General features: G+C 44.5%; 1 protein-coding gene across 4 annotated transcripts in view; it reads left to right on the forward strand.

Moving 5' to 3' along the window:
• LOC138249932 (uncharacterized) overlaps positions 1–21,614 on the forward strand; it is a 521,389-nt gene that overhangs the window by 21,992 nt on the left and 477,783 nt on the right. Inside the window, exon 4 of one of the 4 annotated variants that reach the window (XM_069204185.1) lies at positions 13,465–13,914. The exons of the other annotated variants lie outside the window; for them this stretch is intronic. The gene's annotated coding sequence lies outside the window, so the exon portion shown is untranslated. Of the gene's footprint in view, positions 1–13,464; positions 13,915–21,614 lie in introns of those variants that run through there. 4 annotated transcript variants of the gene reach the window in all.

Genomic DNA, 21,614 nt, shown 5'->3' on the forward strand with positions numbered 1-21,614 from the left:
AGTGGGGTGGCGGAGAAATAGGAGAACATCATCCACTTAGAGAAAGACCAGCAAAGGACCCATCTTGAATTGCAGTCCTCTATGCAGGTGCCTCTCCTGTAGGGGCCGGCCAAGAGGTTCCATTGAGATTATAAAGAGAAGAGGGGACAGGAGGCAAATCTGACTTGTTCCTCTAGTAATGGGGAAAGCTGCAGTCAGGAGGCAACCCTGACTTGTTCCTCTAGTAATGGGGAAAGCTGCAGTCAATGTACCATTGATGCGCAGTCAGGGAGGAATACAGCAACATTATTAAGGAGATAAAGCCATGGGGTATGCCCAGTTTGTGGGAGGAGGGTGTCCTCCAAGAAAGACCATTCCAGAATGTCAAAGGCTTTCTCTGCATCTAATAGGGTGATTACCACATAAACCTTAGGCGATACCCTATGAAGCGTTGCAAAGACTGCCTGCAGATTGATGGATGTGGGTCTGTGGGGCACAAAACCCGCTTGGGCATGCAAAACGATCTGATCAATGAGCAGCGACAGGCTGTTAGCGAGCAGTTTGGCCAAAATCTTATTAGCAAAGTTTAATAAGGATACCTTACCTGGTTTCAACAGTAGAGTAACCTCTGCCTTCCTAGTCGTTCCCATCTCCAGGGCCTCTTGATACAGATCAAGAAGGTGAGGGGCCAGGAGACTTTTATAGTTTTTATAAAAGACACTGGTGAAGATGTCTGACCTGGGCACCTTGGAACCATCCAAACTATCAATGGCGAGCAGGATTTCTTCCTCGTAAAAGGGTTCACTGAGGTATTGCTGTTGCGCTGAGCTCAGCCATACCATGGTCACCTCACTAGATATTACAACAACTCAGGGGCACAAGATGTAACCCGGGCCTTATACAGTTGAGTATAATAGTTGAGGAGGTGTGCCTGTATATCAGCAGTATTCAAGGCCACAGAACCATTGGGCAAACGCATCTCTGGGATGTAGGAGACGAATCGGGAGGGGGGGGTCAGAGGAGGCATGCCAGCATGCGACCTAGCCTGTCACCCTTGCCATATCAACTTGCCCTTGGGTATTTGCCCATGAACTTGATCTCGTGCTCTGCAAGTTCCCGGAACTCGTCCATGAGGCAGGACCACACCCAAAAAGATGCCCTATCAGCACATGGTGTAGTCGCAGTCCAGCTCGGCAAGGCTGATTCCACCAAGCCCATGTCTTTCCAAATGGAGTGTTGACCCCCAGAATGTTTAGATATGACAATCCCTCTCATGTAGGCCTTAAAGGCCTCCTATAGCATCACCTTGGAGGGTGCCATGTGTGCGTTAGTAGCAAAGTATTCTGTGATGGCCGACATTGCTTGGAAGTGCCATAGGCATTCCATGTAGTCCATGCATGGAGCTTTAGGCGGACCGGGGAGTGACTTGACAGAGTACTCAGGAGATGGGTGACCTTCCGAGCCAGGGTAAGGTCACGGGTGACAACCATAAGCAGGTTCAAGAAGTTCAACCAGCATACCCAAAGCCACATTCTCAACTGTAAACCCACCAGTACACCCAAGGACTTGTTTTCATCCTACAAAAAAGCATGTTCTTGGAGGTCATATTACCTACTCCTACTGTGCAGGTCTACTATTGAGGCACAGCCTGACGATCTTTCCTGCCACTAGAAATAGGCTCATGGAAGCTAGCTAGCCTCCCCAAGCCCTCAGTCTCACCCCCATAAGCCAGCACTGTTATGGAGCTTACATAACCTGCTAATCTGCAGGTCCAAGCAGTTGCTGGGCACCCAACTTTCACATCAACAGGAACTGATTCAAGTAGGCTAACCAGCATACTGAAGGCTTCAGTCTTGACCCACGCTCATGGTAGGCAGATGATTTACCCTTACTCCATAGTCCCAGACAGTTGTGGCTTGCACAGTTTTCCTCTCATTATGAAAATGACCAAGAAGGCCAACTATACACCCTAAGGTCTCAATCCTGCTTTGCAATGGAGTACACTTGCAAACATCATGTGACCTACTGATACTCTCCAACCACGGGCAGACATTGCCCACCCAGCTTTCCCACCGGCAGCAGTAGGTTTAAGAAGTTCAACCATAATTTCAAAGACTTAAATTTTGCCCCACAAATCGGGGTACCCAAAGAGACTGTGGTGGTCATTCCGACCTAGGCGGGCGGCGGTTGCCGCCCGCCCGTCGGAAGCCGCCTGAATACCGCCCCGCGGTCAATAGACCGCGAGGGGTATTCTGACTTTCCCGCTGGGCCGGCGGGCGATCTGATTCAGATCGCCCGCCGGCCCAGCGGGAAAGCGCCTTCCACAAGGAAGCCGGCTCGGAATCGAGCCGGCGGAGTGGAAGGCGTGCGACGGGTGCAGCAGCACCCGTCGCGCTTTTCAGTGTCTGCATCGCAGACACTGAAAAGCCTAGTTGGGCCCTGTTAGGGGGCCCCAAGACGCCCGTTCCCGCCGGCCAGGTTCTGGCGGTAAGAACCGCCAGAGCCAGGCCGGCGGGAAGGGGGTCGGAATCCCCATGGCAGCGGGAAACTGGCGGGAGACCGCCAGTTTTCCCTGTCTGACCGCGGCGTTAGCGCCGCGGTCAGAATGCCCTTAGGGGCACCGCCGGCCTGTCGCCGGTGCTCCCGCGCCCGTTGGCCCTGGCGGATTGTATCCGCCAGGGTCAGAATGAGGGCCTAAATGAACTCTGCAGCTCCATCACAATCGCTGGAAGTTTTAAATATGCATATGTGTAACATTTCTGTGTTTCTTATTGTCCTGTTAATTTTCTATTTGAGGTGCCCTAGTAGTAAAGGCTTGCAATTAATAAACATGTTTACAAAGATGTAATGGCTGACACCCTTGTGTTCAAATACAAGCTGACCATCACTTTCATCACTTTTCCAGTTGAAGGATGTTATCTTACACAATCACGTGACTAACGGTCTTTTAGTTTTTTTGTGCTTAATACCAGGGGTGTGACAGAGCCAACTGGGATTACCAGTTACTTTTAAATTGTAGTGGGTACAGCCTTTTTAGGGATATTTATGCATTTTATTTTTGGTAGTTTAATAGTGACAAGTTTAATGTTAAATGCAAATGTTCCTTTTACATAGCTTCAACAAATGTCATTGTGCTTTTATGATCACAGTGTTTAATTTTATATTTATGTCTGACTTTTGGAAATGTACTGGTGTTCCTCTGTTGCCTTAATATCCCTGTTACTTTTTACAGTGCATTGTTAATGTTTTATTTAACTAGTGCTTTATTTCTTAGTGTTTGTATGTGTGACATCTGTGGGGCTAAGCAAGACTCTAAGTTGCACTTTGTATTCTGTTAAGGCTAAAGAGTGGTGGGGCAAATCTGAACATTAGTGCATGATCATTTGGTGGTGGGGCAAATCGTAACATGCATAATCGTGGTTATTCTTCACACATTGTGGGCCTTTTTAGCACAATGATGCCTATCCCTGGTATAATGCCTAAACTGGCATAATATTGTTTTTAATTTCTGTGCTCATACCGTTTATTACTACTGGCGTCTGAAGCCTTAGCCTTGAAGATTGATTTAACTTCTCTTCATCAAGCCATCCACGCATATAGCTATACAGAATACCTAGGCCTCCATCCATACAGTCACTTATTCAGCTATTCATCCATCCCAAGACTGACTCATTAATTATCCATGCGCTCTGCCATACTTTTATTCATGCGCTCACTCATTCATCCAACCATTAACACATTCTCACATTTACCCATGCACCCATCCATATAACCGCACACACATTCAGTCCATGAATAAGTATGTTCACTAACAGCCAGACTTATTGCCTTGTCAATGTCTGTTAATAATAAACCACAAGTGTGATAAAGTAGATTATTACTGGGGGGTAGGCGACTGCCCACCTAATTAAATAATACTGGTACTACAGGTTCCCAGAGCCAGTAAATTAAATACTACGAGCGGGCCTGCCGCCCCTTATTGTGGCATGCACTTAAGTAGCCCTTTTGAACATGCCCCAGGTCTGCCATTGCAGCCTGCATGCAGTTTTAAACTGTCATTTCGACATGGGAAAACAAACCTTAGCCAGGCCCAAACCTTATTTTTTAATTCATATAGGTCATCCCTAAAGTAGGCCCTAAACAGCCGAAAGGACAGGTGGTAGTGTATTTAATAATTTGGACATGTACTTTTAAGTTTTACATGTCCTGGTATGAAAAACTCACAAATTCGTTTTTCATTACTGCGAAGCATACCTCTTCCGTAGGATAACATTGAGTTACCTTATTAAATTTAATAACCCTTTGATTAGGAAATGTACATTAAAACCCTCTTTAATAGTAAAGCTGGATTTTAAGTCACAATTCTGAAAATGCCTCTTGTAGAAAGTTAGCATTTTCATGTTCTAACAACTTAGTGCCTGCAGGTTGATTCTGGATCACATAACTAGGGTTAGTTGGCAGTTGTATTCCTCCCAGACAGCCACACAATAGAAGGAGTAGGTGTTGGCAGCATAGGCCATCTTCATTTGATGGGAGGGGTGGAGATGTCTCCTGTTACACTAGCACTCCAAAGACACTGCCTCAGCCCACATACAAAGAACTTCACCCTAGCATTTTGTAACCCCAGACCCAAAACAGGGAGATAGGAAATTCCAAACCTAGATGGGGGTGGGGAAGAGGGACAGAAGTGGAGTCTACAGATTTCTCACATTTCAAAGCTAGCAGCAGCAATAAATATTAGACCCTTAAACCAACTCTTTAGATCACTTCTGGTCATGTGGCAAACTCATAAAAAGGACTGATATGCTACCATACTGCTTGAAGGATTGCCCTGCTATGTAAGGAAGGAAGACTAGAACAACTGCTTATCCCTGAACCACCAAATTACTCCAATGGCTAGGTGACTGGCCTCCTGTTCTGAGCTACAGTGACAACACAAGCTCCAGGGACCTGCCCTGCATCTGCCCAGCTGCCCAGACTCAACTAGACCTACCTGTTCCCAGCTGCTGCCCTCTGCTGTAGTGAGTCCTGATCCCTAGGAGATACCAGGTCCTAGACCCTTGGCGAGCATTAGAGTGTAATTCTTCTGGCCCAACTATGGTTTTCTCAGAAATACCTGAGCTTAACGCAGCATGATTCAGGGCCTCACATCACAGCCTTCACAGCTTCTTATTGGAACCGACGCATGTATTGCAGTGCGCTGCATCAAGGACATAAAGTACAAGTTCAAAGGGACTAACCTGGTCCCTGTATCCGGCCTGCTCCCCCACCCCATCACAGTTGGCCTGAACTTGTGACTTTGTCTGGTCCAGCACGGCCAGATAACCACAATTGGCACTTTGTGCTTTTAGGCGCTTACTTATCTTAAAACCTTGAAATTCCATGTCTCTGATTCTACTGATTAGGCTTTTGTTGTTTTGGTGTCAAATGATTGTAAAAACAATTACTGTATTTTTCTAAATTGGTGTATGATTTTTCTTGTGTTGTGTTTTCACTTTATTGCTCTTTGTGTGGTGCATAAACACATTGCACGTTGCCTCTAAGATAAGCCTGACTGCTTCTGTGCTAAATTACCCCAGAGGGTTACGCGCAGGTTAATTTAACGAGTGTGTTTGGTTCACCGTGGTAAGGACTGTGGCTGTTGCTTGACAAGGGCTCAGACCCTTTTCAGCCAACAACCCAATTTCCCACACCAGCTGCCCGGCATTGATCATAAACTTTCACATATTACTGGAAGACTTGATGATGAAGAGCAGAGAATCTCGGACCCGAAGAATCAGCAGGAGTGCTCCAGAAAAGGTCCCAGAATCTTTGTAAAGAAATTAGTACTTTAAGGAGCAGATAGGCGGAAATTAAAAATTATTCCACCAGCCCAATCTGAGGTTTATCGGGTTTCCAATGAATGCTGAAAGTGCAAGTGGAATGAGTCCACTAGCTAAAAGACGATGCAAAAATAAATCATGCCCAATTTCACTTTTGATCTTACAATTTTGGGAGCCCATCAGGTTCCTGGCAAATCCAGAGCCCTCATTTGAAATACCCATAGACAGTCTTGGTTAATTTTTCAGGTTACCAGATCAAAGAACAGGTATTGGCCAAAGCAATGCAACAGAAGGCGTTCAGTTCTTTAGAATATTTTTCTTGTCAGGTCTTCTCAGATATCGCAGCAGACAGGCCAGAAGCACTTTAGAAACCTACTGGACCCTTTTAGATTTGGTGGAATGCTAGCCTCACTTGTTCAGCAGACTAAACTGAAAGTCTTGCATAAGGACCAACTTCAGGTTTTTACTTCAGTTGAGCAGGTGCAGTTCATTCTAAAATTATTGCTAAAATCCTCCCTATTGGAGAGCCCTTGAGTTCAGTTCCATGGCAACTTGTGTTGGAGAGAGTGTCTTCAACTCCCCAGGGGGAACGGCAGGGAGGGATGTATTGGAGCGTTAGGGGCAGGGAGAGAGGTAATGGAAGGGGCATGGGGTCCCGCTGGTTGGTTGGGGGTGGGGTAGCAGGGTGGGAGGGGCTGTGGGGTAAATGTAGATGGAAAAAGAGGAGAAATTATAGTCTTAAACTGAGCCTTTTTTGCAATCACAGTGTCAGGAGATGGTCAGTCCTCGATTATTGCTGATATAGGCTGTATATGCACTTGAGGTATTTTAGTATCCACATGCACATTTGCAAGGAAGTCATGATATGTACAAGTTATTCAGATATGGTGAAGCTCTTCTATTCCAAACTTGCATCTGAAAGGAGGGACGAGATAGAGAGGGTCCAAGAAGTTGTAAAGTCCTCAAAATAGGATTATAAATTGTTTTGTGTCACATTTTTAGAAATAAAGTCTCAGTCCTTTTGGAATATTTTGCACTTTTTCAGCACAGGCACATTAGAGATTATTTTGCATATGTTGCCTTCTCATTGTGACGGTAATCTATGTTCTTTAGGCTTCAAAAAGTTGTCTAGATGTTCAGCTGTTCACCATTACTGATTACACAGACTTGTTGTGCAAGGTAGAACTTTCTGAACTCAGATGAGAACGGGGAGCGGGACAGTTTGAAGATTCTCTCAGTCAGTGCCAACAGTCTGAATAATAAACATGAATGGCAAGCCTTAGAAAAGTGAATATTAGTTTATACTCCTTACATAATCTTCATTCAAGAGACTCATATAAAGCATTCTAAATCAGCTGATTTTGGTATGTTTCAGAAGTGAGCAGGGTTTGAATGTATTTGTACATCCACAGCAGCCCATAGCGGTGTGGGTATATTTATTAGTAAATATTTGCAGAAAGAGATTCAAGTTTTCTAGGTAGATAGAGAGCAGATGGGCTTTGATAAATGGGTCAATAGACAGCTCATGACTTACATTAGCTACGATGTATGCCTCATATTGGACCATTCTGCACTACTTGTTGAGCTATTCTATTCTCTTATGCTTAGCTTAATCCGGGGAAAGTGATTTAAGAAGTGGATTTCAGTTTTCTCCAAAAATCAAGCTTAGATGCATCCATGATGAACTGCAGACCAAATAAATGCAGAATGGCTAGGATACTGTCACAAAATCAGAAAGGTTTTAATTTAGTAGACCCCCTTGAGAAGTACGTTTCCCAATCAGCATGAATGTACTTGCCTACCAGATAGATGTAAGTCTGCAGCAAGGCTAGATAATTTTTTTGTACCCTTCATTTTAGCTCTGAAACAATACATTCATCGTCCAAATGGCTTCTCTGCTTCTTCTACGCTAGAAATGCATATTGTCGCCATTTGGAAGCCTCCAGCTATTTATAGGTGAGCACTCAATAGACCATATCTGGAGGAGGAACTCTGGGTTACAGAAATAGAAACAGACATCCATCAGTTTGTTTTCAGAATGGGCACTCACCCTTGATGTTGTGTGGGATGCATTTAAGGCAACCATAAGGGCGACTATATTGTTCAAAAACATTGTAAAGAGGAGAAAGTCTCACAAGGAAAGGAAGAAGCTGGGAGAACTAAAACAGACCCATGATAATTACCTAAGAAATAAGAGCAGTTGCAACAGCCAGATTTTTGAACGGTTGAAAAGAGAAATTCTGGTTGACTATTACAAGGAAATAAACCAGAATAATAGAGCCTTATATGCAGGAGGTATACGAGGAAAGTGAGTACTTGGGTTGGCTTGCAGCCTGGCATGCACATAAAAGAGCATCTAAAAACACATCAATGTCACTGTATGATAGGGGCACTGATTCTTGGATCATAGTTGCCAAAACGATTCAGGATAATGTATTTCAACATTATAAAAGTATTTATTATCTTCAACAAGACTTCCACAAACCTGAAGTCTTTTTTAACAAATCTCCTGATTTGTGTTTTAGTTTTAGTTAGAACAGTTACAGTGGAAAATGTGGCTAAGGGCCTCATTACGAGGGTGGTGGTGACAGTCGACCCGCCGCAGCTGTGGGGGTCTGACCGCCATATTACAATGGCATAGGCAGTGCAGAGGCCCCCTGCCCAGCAGGCTCATTTGCAGGCAGTGCGCATCCTGAGGCTGCTGGTCGGCCCCCTATGTGCCACGAGGTACCACTCAGCTCCTTTAAGGGAGCCGATTGCAATCTCTTAGCACTGGGAACGCTCTATTTCAAGGTTTCTGCCAGATAGCCAGAACAAGCCACCAGAAACCTTGTAATAGGGCCTGGGAGGACACCACCTCCATGGTGGTGGCGTCCTCCCTTCAAGTTTGGCGGTCCTGAGTTGGGACTGCCAAACCCATAATGAGCCCCTTAGTCTTTGCAAATGGAAAGGCGTGCAGAGAAGACAGCCTTCTGGTGGAGTTTAAGTTTAGTGAAAATACTAAATACATACATTGGGAAACTAGCAAACCACATATTGCAGGAAAGAAGCATGCCCCCATCTTTTAGTGCTTGAGTTGTGGTTAGTTGTTTTAAAAAATAAATTCCCATAAGCCAGTTAGTCTGTTCCTGTAGGTCAATTAGTCTGTGGAATTCAGATTATAAGATAATAACTAAACTGCTGGGCAATAGATTATATCAAGTGGTAGGTCTGTTTCAAAACAAAGAATAAAATGGCTTTATACCTGAAGGCAATTACCAACTAATATGCTTTATTTAGTTGAAGCCCTTGTGTCTTTCAATAGTAAATGGATCCCTGCTCAGTTTTTTAGATGCTAAGAAGGCCTTCGATCTTGGCAACTAGCAAATCCTTTTTTCCCATTTTGAAAGCATTTGGCCTTCGTCCCAGCTCGTTACAGTGCTAACTAATCTTTTTGAAGTATTAAAGTCCCAATTGATTGCAAACTCTACCGATGTTGATATTTGCAAAGTCAATTATGGCACTAGAGCAGATACCCACTGTCTCCTATTTTATTGGCTTTTTTTAATTGAGTCCCTAATGATCGCCTTTAGAAAAGATATGCAAATTAAGGCTCTGATTGATGAAATGTTGAAAGATGAAATTGTATGTGGATGACACTGCTTTTTAAAGATCTAAGGCAGATGAGCAGTGTACTCTTTTATATTTATTTGAGTTTTTCAAGCGATAGGAAGATATAAGATAAATACGTTGGAAACTAAGGCCCTCATTCTGACCTTGGCGGGCGGCGGAGGCCGCCCGCCAAAGTCCCGCCGTCAGATTACCGTTCCGCGGTCGAAAGACCGCGGCGGTAATTCTGACTTTCCCGCTGGGCTGGCGGGCGGTCGCCTTCAGACCGCCCGCCAGCCCAGCGGGAAAGAGGCTTCCACGATGAAGCCGGCTCGGAATCGAGCCGGCGGAGTGGAAGCTGTGCGACGGGTGCAGTTGCACCCGTCGCGTATTTTGAAATACATGTAGGGGCCCTCTTACGGGGGCCCCGCGACCCCCCCCTACCGCCATCCGGATCCCGGCGGTCGGACCGCCGGGATCTGGATGGCGGTAGGGGGGGTCGGAATCCCCGCGGCGGTGCAGCAAGCTGCGCCGCCGTGGAGGATTCAATGGGGCGGCGGTACACTGGCGGGAGCCCGCCAGTGGTGCCGGTCCGACCGCGGCTTTACCGCTGCGGTCGGAATCCCCATTGGAGCACTGCCGGCCTGTCGGCGGTGCTCCCGCGGTCCTCCGCCCTGGCGGTCAAAGACCGCCAGGGTCAGAATGACCGCCTAAGATTTTATTATGTAATTGCACTTTAGACACTTTGACCCACAGGCCTGCATCCATTGATTAACTCAAATCTAAAGCAACAGTTGGGTATATTTACAGCTACCATTGTTGAGGTCCTATATGACTGACTATAGACTTTTTATAGATAACATTAAGGGCCTGATTACAACTTTGGAGGACGGTGTTAAACCGTCCCAAAAGTGGAGGATATACCACCTACCGTATTACGAGTCCATTATATCCTATGGAACTCGTAATACGGTAGGTGGTATATCCACCACTTTTGGGACGGTTTAACACCGTCCTCCAAAGTTGTAATCAGGCCCTAAATCTTTATAAAATTGATCCTCTGTCCTCTTTCAATTATAGGAAGAGTAGCACTACTTAAAATTCTGTTTCACTGCTATTCAATTCTCTATTTTCTGCACTTCCTTGCTTTTTTCAGAAAAATTGAGGGGCTGATCTCTGCTTTTATATGGGCTACTAAATCACCCTGGCTCACATTGCACATGTTAAACAAACAAATGAAGGGGACTTGGCATTGCCAGATGTAAAGCAACACTATTTTGCAGGTTTTTCACATTTTTCCTCCCATTTCAATTATGTTTATTCCTTATACAATATATTAAATAATAACTTCATGTGCCAGATGCTGGCAGAATATAATATTTTGGATATTATGGCCCTCATTCTGACCTTGGCGGGCGGCGGAGGCCGCCCGCCAAAGTCCCGCCGTCAGATTACCGTTCCGCGGTCGAAAGACCGCGGCGGTCATTCTGACTTTCCCGCTGGGCTGGCGGGCGGTCGCCTTCAGACCGCCCGCCAGCCCAGCGGGAAAGAGGCTTCCACGATGAAGCCGGCTCGGAATCGAGCCGGCGGAGTGGAAGCTGTGCGACGGGTGCAGTTGCACCCGTCGCGTATTTCACTGTCTGCGCAGCAGACGGTGAAATACATGTAGGGGCCCTCTTACGGGGGCCCCTGCAGTGCCCATGCCAGTGGCATGGGCACTGCAGGGGCCCCCAGGGGCCCCGCGACCCCCCCTACCGCCATCCGGATCCCGGCGGTCCGACCGCCGGGATCTGGATGGCGGTAGGGGGGGTCGGAATCCCCGCGGCGGTGCAGCAAGCTGCGCCGCCGCGGAGGATTCAATGGGGCGGCGGTACACTGGCGGGACCCCGCCAGTGGTGCCGGTCCGACCGCGGCTTTACCGCCGCGGTCGGAATCCCCATTGTAGCACCGCCGGCCTGTCGGCGGTGCTCCCGCGGTCCTCCGCCCTGGCGGTCAAAGACCGCCAGGGTCAGAATGACCACCTATATGTTTGACCAAATCACAGAAGATATAAAACTGTTTTGAGCTTTAAAAAGGCAAGATCAGCTGTTCAGATCTTATTCTATCTTACATTTTAATGCATTTACTCAGGTAGGAGATATGTTAATGATCGGGCAACTCTTGGAAAGGAATATGATGCCAAGATAGATAATAAATGGCCATTCTATCCTGGCAGATTTCTTGAACAAGGATAACAAGAAAACATGGGTTAATATTAATTCCTAGAACAAATGTTTTTATACCACTTTCTGAAGAATCTCAATCTCAAAGAAGTTAGTAGTAGCTTGGAGATGGTTTAAGATCTTATAGAGACGATTACACTAAGATCATGGACATCATTTAGGGATCCCCAGAGGTCACAGCTGCAAACTCTGGCTTGCCCTTTGCGACTCCTGGCACTGCCTTTGCCACCATGGCAAATTCAGTGCCAGGAACACAGTGGCTACTCGTCCCTATGGATGTCAGTGTGGCTCCACCCTCTTTGTTTTCTGTCAATATTTTACTACACTAATAGTGAATAATAACAATTTATTCACTATTAGTATTATAGAAATGTGAATATGCCCATCTATGACAGCTAAGGCAATTAAAAATGCTTTTAAATGTAGGTTGTGTGCGTGCTTATAGGTGAGAGTGTGTTTATGTGAGGGTTTGTGTGTGCAAGTGTGAATTTTTCTGTATGTTTAAGTATGTTTCTGTGATTGAAGGTGGAAGTCAAGGGGCGGGTGATGTAACTTCTGCTACCCCTGGCATTTTGGTGAATTGACACCCATGAGTAGGATCAATCAGATATTGCAAATCTAGATCAGACTCAGCATTAAAGATTAATACATTTACAAGAATGTCTCAGAAATAACATACAGCCAATAAATAAACTACTTTTTAGGACATGTGGAATAAAATAAATGGTTATCATTTTTCTGTCCTTAACAGCTGCAAATTTCTGCAGAATGCAGTTTTTTACAAAATGGTTACTATAGAGAACACCAGTATTTATTCTTAATACAATGTCACAAATTTCATCTAGCTCTTTTAGATATTCATCCCACTTAGTGGGCAGTTTGACTCACACCTGTGCCTGGCTGTGCCTAAAACTAGAGGGATGTTGGGCTGAAATATACCAGTATAACCAGGCAACATTGGGCTTAACCCTGCCCGAAGACTCTCACGCCCTCATTTCGAGTCTGGCAGTCCTGGGATTGTCAGACTCACGGTGGCGGTCCGACAGCCACATTATGACCATGGCGAAAGCTCCACGATCAGACCACCGGCACCGCCACTTTTTCACCGGCCGACGGCCTGGCGGTACTGGCGGTCTTAATCTGCCTAGGAATTATGACTCCCGTGTCTGCCAGCTTTTGCTTGGCGGTTCCACCACCATGCAAGGCTGGCAGAGACAGGATGTGGGGCCCCATGGGAACCCCTGCACTGCCCATGCATGTGGCAGCCCCGTCGTGGTTTTCACTGCCTGAATTACAGGCAGTGAAAAGCGCAACCGGTGCTGTGGCACCCGACACACTGCAACATTGTCGCTGCTCGATTACGAGCCAGTGTCAATGTTGTGGGTAGTTTCCCACTGGGCCAGTGGGTGAAAACTCTGTTTCCGCCCGCTGACCCAGCGGGAAACTCATAATAGGGCCAGCGGGCAGAAAACTGAACTGGTGAACATCCGACCTAAAGAGTTTGGCCCTCATAACTTTCTGTCCACATAACCTATACACGCTAAATTTGTGTCCATTGTTTCCAATACCCTAGGGATTCTAGAGATGTGTGGGTTCCCCTGGAGGAGACCAAGAAATTAGCCAAAATACAGCTAAACTTTTGTTCTTTTTTAAAAAAAATGAAGAAAAAGGGCTGCAGAAGAATGCTTGTGTTTTTTTCCCTGAAAATGGCATCAACAAAGGGTTTGCAGTGCTAAAATCACCATCTTCCCAGTGTCAGGAAAAGGCAGACTTCAATCAGAAAACCACATTTTTCAACACCATTTTGACATTTTACTAGGACATTACTGTTTTTTTTTTTTTTTTGCTTGCAGCCTCCTTCCAGCTAGTGACAGAACTGGGGTGTGAAACCAATGCTGGATCCTGGACAGACAAACATTTCTGAAAAGTATACGAAATTCTGAATTCAGCAAGGAGTCATTTGCGTAGATCCTTCAAGGCTTTCCTACAGAAAGTGAGAACTAAAATAAAAAAATATTAAAATTGAGGTAAAAAAGAGCCATTTCTGTCCACGTTTTCTTCTATAACTTTTTGCAGCTGTGGCAGATTTTTTAAAGCAATATACCGTTACGTCTGCTGGACTCTTCTTGTTCATTGTATACCGGGATTACAGCAATTAATTTGGTGAAATAAAAAGAGTGAAAAATAGGTATCAAGGATTTCCAAAATGGGCACAAGATAAGGTGTTGAGAAACAGTGGTTATTTGCACATCTCTTAATTCCGGGGTCCCCATACTAGCATGTGAATTGCAGGGCATTTCTCAAATAGATGCCTTTTTTAGACACTGTGGGGGTCATTACAAGCTTGGCGGGCGGCTACCCCCGCCCGCCAAGCTGTAACCGCAGTGCAGCCGCCAATGCGGCTGCACTCCCGCGATCCCCATTACAACATCCCCGCTGGGCCGGCGGGCGCAAACCTAGTTTACGCCCGCCGGCCCAGCGGGGATGCGGCCGCAACATAGGAGCCCGCTCCTAATGGAGCCGGCGGTGTTGCAGCCGTGCGACGGGTGCAGTAGCACCCGTCGCGCTTTTCACTGTCTGCTATGCAGACAGTGAAAAGCTGCAGGGCCCTGTTAGGGGGCCCCTGCACTGCCCATGCCAGTGGCATGGGCAGTGCAGGGGCCCCCAGGGGCCCCAGGACTCCCCTTACCGCCAGCCTCTTCCTGGCGGTGCAAACCGCCAGAAACAGGCTGGTGGTAGGGGAGTCATAATCCCCAGGGCAGCACTGCTTGCAGCGCTGCCCTGGTGGATTATCACCGCCAGGGCTAAAACGGCGGAAAACCGCCGACCCCGGCGGTGCGACCACCAGCCTGTTGGCGGTACGGACGCCACTTTAGCCCTGGCGGTTTCCGACCGCCAGGGTTAAAATGACGCCATATATTCCATTTGGAAGGAAAAAATTTACAGAAAGACAAGGGGCAATAACACTTGTTCTTCTATTCTGTGTTCCCCCAAGTCTCCCAATAGAAATGGTACCTCACTTGCGTGGGTAGGCCTAATGCCTGCAACAGGAAATGCAACATGGACACATCACATTTTTACATTGAAATCTGACTTGTTTTTTGGAATTGCCTTGCTGTGGATTTTGGCCTCTAGCTCAGCCAGCACCTAGGGAAACCTACCAAACCTGTGCATATTTTAAAATTAGACACCTAGAGGAACCCAGGATGGGGTAACTTGTGAGGCTCTCACCAGGTTCTGTTACCCAGAATCCTTTGCAAACCTCAAAATTTGGCAAAAAAACACTTTTTCCTCACATTTTGGTGATAGAAAGTTCTGGAATCTGAGAGGCGCCACAAATTTCCTTCCACTCAGCATTCTCCCAACTCTCCCAATAAACATGGTACCTCACTTGTGTGGGTAGGCCTTGTGCCCGTTACAGGAAATGCCCCAAAACACTACGTGGACACATCAAAATTATCAAATACAAAACTACCTGTATTTACCTGGGGGGGGTGGGGGGCACCTGCGTTTTTGGTCCTGGACTCAGGAGCCATCTAGGGAAACCTACCAAACCCAGACATTTCTGAAAACTAGACACACAAGGGAGTCCAGGGAGGTCTGACTTGTGTGGATCCCCCAGTGTTTTCTTACCCAGTATCCTCAGCAAACCTTAAATTTAGCTAAAAAAAAACAAATTTTCCCCACATTTCTGTTGTGGGATCACCGCACCGGCACAAATTTCCTACCACCCAACGTTCCCCTCAGCCTCCCGATAAAAAAGATACGTCACTTGTGTATGTGGGCCAAGTGCCTGTGACAAGGAAGAGCCAAAACATGTTGAAATTGAGGGGAAAGCAAAGCAGGTCCAAAAGGGCATTTTGAAAAAAAAGTTTTTAGGCTGACAAGTGGGGCAGAATTTTTATTGGTATACATGCAACAACGCTGGGTGGTAGGAATTTTGTGGATTCCTGCAGATTCCGGAAGGTTTCATCACAAAAATGTGGGAAAAATGTGTGATTTCAAGCTAAGTTGGAGGTTTGCAGGGCATTATGGGTAAGAAAATGGTGCGGGTGCATGTGAAGCACACCACCCTGGACTCACCCGATGTTTAGTTTTCAGATGTGTCTAGGTCTCATAGATTTTTCTACATGGCAACGTCCTAAAGTCCAAAAAGTGCAGCCCTCACAATTCCAAAAGAGATGATTTTGAGAGTTAGACAAGCTCTCATGGCCCAAATGTAAAACAAAAACCCAAAATAATCAAATGTTCTCTTGCTTGCCATTTGGATATGATCTTTTAGTGTGTGGGGGGAGAGCTGAAAGACTGTTACCCCCTTCATTTGGGCCATGCTCATACTGGTTGGTAGCCACCACCCCACATTTTTTTTTTAATTCCCTGGCCTCTAGTAGGCTTTCTGCCCCCCCTCAGGGAGTGAATCAGGGGTAGTTGCCCCATCTGCGCACAGGTGGGTAGAACAACTTTGTCCCTGTTTATTTGGGGTGGGGTATGGCCATACCCCCACCCTCTTTTTTTAAAACAAATTCTTCCTTCATGTCTGGTGGGCTTTATGCCCCCCTTGGGGGCAGATGGGCCTTACAAAAATGGGCCAATCTATCCCCAAGGGGAGCAGAAATGGCCAATACTAATGTGCCCCCATGGGGAGCGACCCTTGCCCAAGTGGCTGTCCCCCCAAACAAAACACACACACCTACCCCTGATGCCTAAGTGGTTTCTCCCCCCCCCCGGGGGCAGATCGGCCTATTAGAAATAGGACCATCCACCCGAAGGGGGGGCATAAATGGCCTAAAATAAATTTGCCCCCCAGGGGAGCGACCCTTGCCTAAGGGGTTGCTCCCCATCTGTAAAACAATTTAAAAAATCCTGGTGCCTAGTGATTTCTGCCCCCCAAAGGAGGGCAGAAATCGCCTAAAATAAAATTGTCCCCCAGGGGAGCGACCCTTGCCTAAGGGTCACTCCCCACATCTGCAAAATAATAAAAAAACATGATCCCTGGTGTCTAGTGGCTTCTGCCCCTCCTGGGGGCAGATCAACCTAATTAAAATAGGCTGAACTGCCCCCAGGGGGGGGGTCAGAAAAGGCTTTAAAAAAATGCCCCCAGGGGAGCGACCCTTGCCCATGGGGGGGAGCGCAAGACATTACGTCTGTGGCCCTGAAGGTATTAATTGGGGTATCCAATCCTTGTACAGTAAACGATATAAAAAAATTGAAGTTACAAGAAAATTAAAATAAATAGCATTAGAGAGTGTGAAACGTCTCAAAGATTAATTAGCAGGAGCAAATATTCCCCTTTCAGCACAAAAAGAAATATAAGAAAATGAGAATGTTAAAGAACATGAAGCAGTTCAAGTATAATCACTTAAAAATGAGGGACGACATTTTTTTTAAAGTTGGGTAGAGAACAAAGTAAAGCAGATAAGCAAGTTTTCCAACAACCTGAAGAAAAATATGTAAAAACAACATGATAGATTTAAAAAGGCCTATGTGTTCGCACAGGAATACAACTAATCAAATAATATCTGTAGAAAGGCACAATAATACAGTCTTTCAATCAATTTATCAGCCATTTAAGTAAGCCTCTTCAGCTTGACAACTGTCTGTATCTTCAACTCTTCATGTGTTAATGCCGTATTAAGCTTGCACTTCGAATACAACAAAAAGATGATATGTTGAATGAAATGTGAAGATTAATCTCAGCAATTTGTACTTGTTGAAGGCTGAAGCAGTAGATCATGTTTGCTCAAGTTAATTCATTGCACAACTACAGATGTTAAAAACCTGAATCCAGTTTGATTACCCTTGGCCCATTCAGAAGAATAGTCTCCTTGTTTCATGATGGCATTTGAGAAAATGTGGCATTCAGTTGAATTTAGTGAAACGTTTAGTGGCAAGATGCAAATGCAGGTACATTAGCATTCCTTAGTGTATTTTAGTTTGCTACACAAGATGGCAAGTCAGTATTATGAGGCAAAGTCCCTCGCACTAATCCACTAACAATACAAAAGAAAGCAATTCTGCTTTTACAATCTGCTGTCATTGATAATTATCTTATAAATGCTGTATTTGTTGAAATAGCTCAGCAAGTAGTTAACTAATTAAATGTGAGTTAAGACACCGAGACAGTGATGAATGAACGCCTCTTACTCTGTCTCATCTGAGGTATTGGTTTCCTTCATGAGATTAAACATATGCCCATTAATCAATGATCTCATCTTCAAATATTCATACATTACTGAAGTTACGACTACAGTTGGTGCTGACCTCATACTTCGGTTTGTTGGCTCTTGTGTCGGCACAACTTTTCCTTAAGTATATATGTGGTTGACACACTTTTTAATTTCAAATACATTTGTAAAATGTTATGTCACCACATGAAATGTAGAAATGTGCAAGCTTGGATACTGTTTCATTTCTCTCTCTCTCCCTTGCTTTTTTTCATTCTTTCTCTCTCTCTCCCCCTTCTCTTATTCTTGATTCCTGTTTCTTTATTTCACAAACTCTTTATATTTGCATGACTGTTTTAATATATTGTGTAGTTGCCCCGACGTACAGTTTGCACAGCAGTTTCATTTGTATTTAAACACTGCTATGTATCTGCATTTCAAATATAACTTCTCCATTAAGAAAGAGTTAAATCTCTCTCCTCTTTTCCTTTCAGCTCTGTTCTGCCTTGATATAGAATTGTTTCATGTGTATATGTGTTGAAAATTGCATTACTCCATTAAAAGCCTGTTCTTAGCTATAAGATGACTATTAGGAGATTTTGGCATTATTGTTGCTATTAGCAGGAAAGCTGTTTGAGAAATAATAGAATGACCATATTCAGCATCCCGCAATGGTCTGTGCAGAGAAACATTGCATGGATATGTCTTTATTAATGACTACTGAGGTAAAATACTCACATGAAAATCAATAAAACCGTTTATAAACCCATCATACCAAAGTTTTGATTCTAAATAACACCTGTTGTGCATATCTCTACAAATATATTTTTTGTGCACTGTAAATTATGGCATTTTGCTTGATCATGTATGAGCAACTGTCTAAAAATAAATGTTCTTCTGTGCCAGGTCTAGTTTGGTCAGTACTTTGTTGCTTTTTGTTTGCTTTTTTCATTCCATTATTTATTTATCTTTTTAATATTTTTCTTTGTTTATTTAAATTATACTTTCAGTTTACACTAGTTCAGTAGCTGCAGTGAATAATCTTTCTGTCAGTAATTGCAAGCCTCTGGCCGCCATATTTAAGTAACAGCAAGTTTTCATTTTTCTTCTCTTGATTTTTATGGCATATCCTTGTAATAATGTTTTAAAAGAAAAATATCATCACATCAGCTTTCCAAGGCAAAACAAATTGGTCTTGCAAATTATAGTTTCTTTTAGACGGCTATAGTCTTGTATTGTTATGAATTTTTTGTCGTGAGTTGATCCACTGATATTCAGCTTTTCTGGCAGACAGTGGGCATTTTATTTGGTATTGCTTGTAGGCAGGCAGTATAGTAATCTTTGAAGATCATGCAGGTGTGGAGCTGCCTCCAGCCAGGATGACAAAACTAAGCCTTCAGTGGCAGTTGTGAAATCCCCTTCTACAAGTAAACGTTTGCTTTTCATAGGGGTTAGAGTTGATACAATGTTCTGTGTTTTTATAGCAATTGACATCTGGAAGACAAATGAAATGTTAGGATTTTGCACTCTGCTTGAGAAGAAAGTTGAATCTGTCTAGCTCCACCATGTCTTCTATTGCCATAATTGCAAACATGTCAGTCACAGGTAAGGTATATGCTAGAATGATTGGCATGATTACATAACATTTTGAAATCAAATCTAAGGTGGGAGAATCCCTACAGCATCTGTTAAAAGATAGGTTGGACAGCAGTGTACACAGTGGTGATTAACTGGCATGAATGTGTGGATAATACAAAATGTTAGTAAGACTCCATTGGGTAGCGCAACACAACTGGATGTTGCAGAGCTTATGAGTGCTTCGCTTACAAACACCAAGTTACATTAAACTCAGGTGATACCGGCAGATTGAGTGCTCAAGTGTTGAGGTATTTGTAGATGTTTGTTTGAAATAGACTATACACACTTTAGCGGTGCCAGTGAATGAGAAATCATAAAATCATAGTGGGGTTTCATTTTAACAAGGTCAATATCTCCACAATCATCACTTTTTTTCAAAGGGGACTCTAACGACCACATAGACTGTGGTTCTTGGACAACAGACCCAAAATGGATGAAGGAGGATGACTAACAATGTGAACCATACAGAGAGATCCTGGTTAAGACTCAATAGATACAGACTGCTGTTATCACATGCAAGTAGACCTTTATGCAGTCTATGTGGCAGAACCAAAACAGCCACAACTACTAAGGCAGTGCCACTACGAACACCAGGATTCAGACAAAAGTGTTTATTTTCACAGCAATATCTCAAATCCAACTAAACTACAAACTGCCTATCAATATACAGTGAAGGATACAGGAGCCCACACTTGTAAGCCAGTCTTCACAAACTTCTTCATCCAGGCTGCCAATAAAAAAATGAGCCCCCCCTAAAATAAAAAGTACATTCTCAACACAGTTAAATCTGGTATGCCATCTTTGAGAGGCAAAGTATGGTGCAGATCGAGAGACACATAGGCATATGATAAGAGCCTGTATATTTACCATTAAAACAGTATGATTACTTGGACGCAACTGATGCATGAGTCAAACGCAACATGGACAATTGATTGTGGCATCCCAGCATTACTGAGATATCTAAGCAGAACGCACATCCTTGATTAAAGGCAGTCTAGCTACATGTGGATAGTTGAGCCAACCACCTTATTCCTCTGAGGACAATAAATGCTTCTGAGAACTAGTGGCTGGTGCGAATACGCTTCATAACTTCCTGGTAACAGCAACCTTGTTGCTATTGCGTACCGTATGTGTGTCAAATTGTTATTGCACATTGGTGGTAGTAGATCATTCGGATGAGTGAAATATCAGCTGAATACTATATTTTTCACTGTGCTACCATTTGCTCTGATAGCATACGTCATTGCACAACCATGAAAGTAACACAGCAAACTCAGTCTGCAAATTTCTGTAGACACAGTTTTTAGATTTATTCCAAATGCAGAGAAATTGATCTTTTAACTGGACTGCAGGATGTGAGACTGCAAAGACTTGCTCCTACTTTGGAAGTGGACTTCATCACTTCCAATAACAGTTGCACTGTCAGGGATGTCCAGCATGTGGTTGGTGTAATGTTTAGGCCCTGCTTTGCTCATGTTTCCCATGTGTTAAGAACTTTACACCTTATTCAGTATAAATCTGGTTAGTAAATTCTGCCTTTAGTCCAGAACATATACCAATGTTTCAACCAATGGCACAGTGCCTGCCATTGTCTTGCGTGCCTTTAAGCTGCACAAAACCTTGCTACAAATCTGCTGAAAGTGCCTTTCCTCATAACTAGTAGCTTCTCCCTGTCTGAGTGGTTGTATTAGTTGTGTGAGTGGCTGTAAGGATATGTGAGTGGGTTTGCAAGTGGCTGTCTAGCTCTTTCAGTGGGTGTGTAAGTGGCTGTATAGGTGTGTGAATGGGTCTGTGAATGTTATTTGGGTCTGTGAGGTGCTCTGTCAGTGGTTGTATGGATTTGTGAGTGGATGTTTAAGTGGTTGTATGGGTGTGTGAGTGTATCAATGTATGAATTGGTGTGAGTAGCATTGTGTGCAAGTTTGAGTAGTTCTGTTGGAGTGCTTGAGTAAGTGGCTGTATGAGTGTGTGTTGCTGTCTTTGTTATATGTGTGTGAGTGTGTTTGTGAGTAGTTGTGTGAGTAGGTTTGTAAGTGGTTATGTGGGTGTGTGAATGAGTGAATGGGTGTGTAAGTGATTGTATGAGTGTGTTACTAGATGAGTGAGTGCATGTGTGGGTTTGTTAGTGATTGTGACTGTAGATGTGTGAGTGGGTATGGTTGTATGGGTCTGTGAATGGGTCTGTGAGTGGGTGTCTGAGT

The sequence above is a fragment of the Pleurodeles waltl genome, chromosome 8 (assembly GCF_031143425.1).
Source record: "Pleurodeles waltl isolate 20211129_DDA chromosome 8, aPleWal1.hap1.20221129, whole genome shotgun sequence".
NCBI classification, from domain to species: Eukaryota; Metazoa; Chordata; class Amphibia; order Caudata; family Salamandridae; genus Pleurodeles; species Pleurodeles waltl.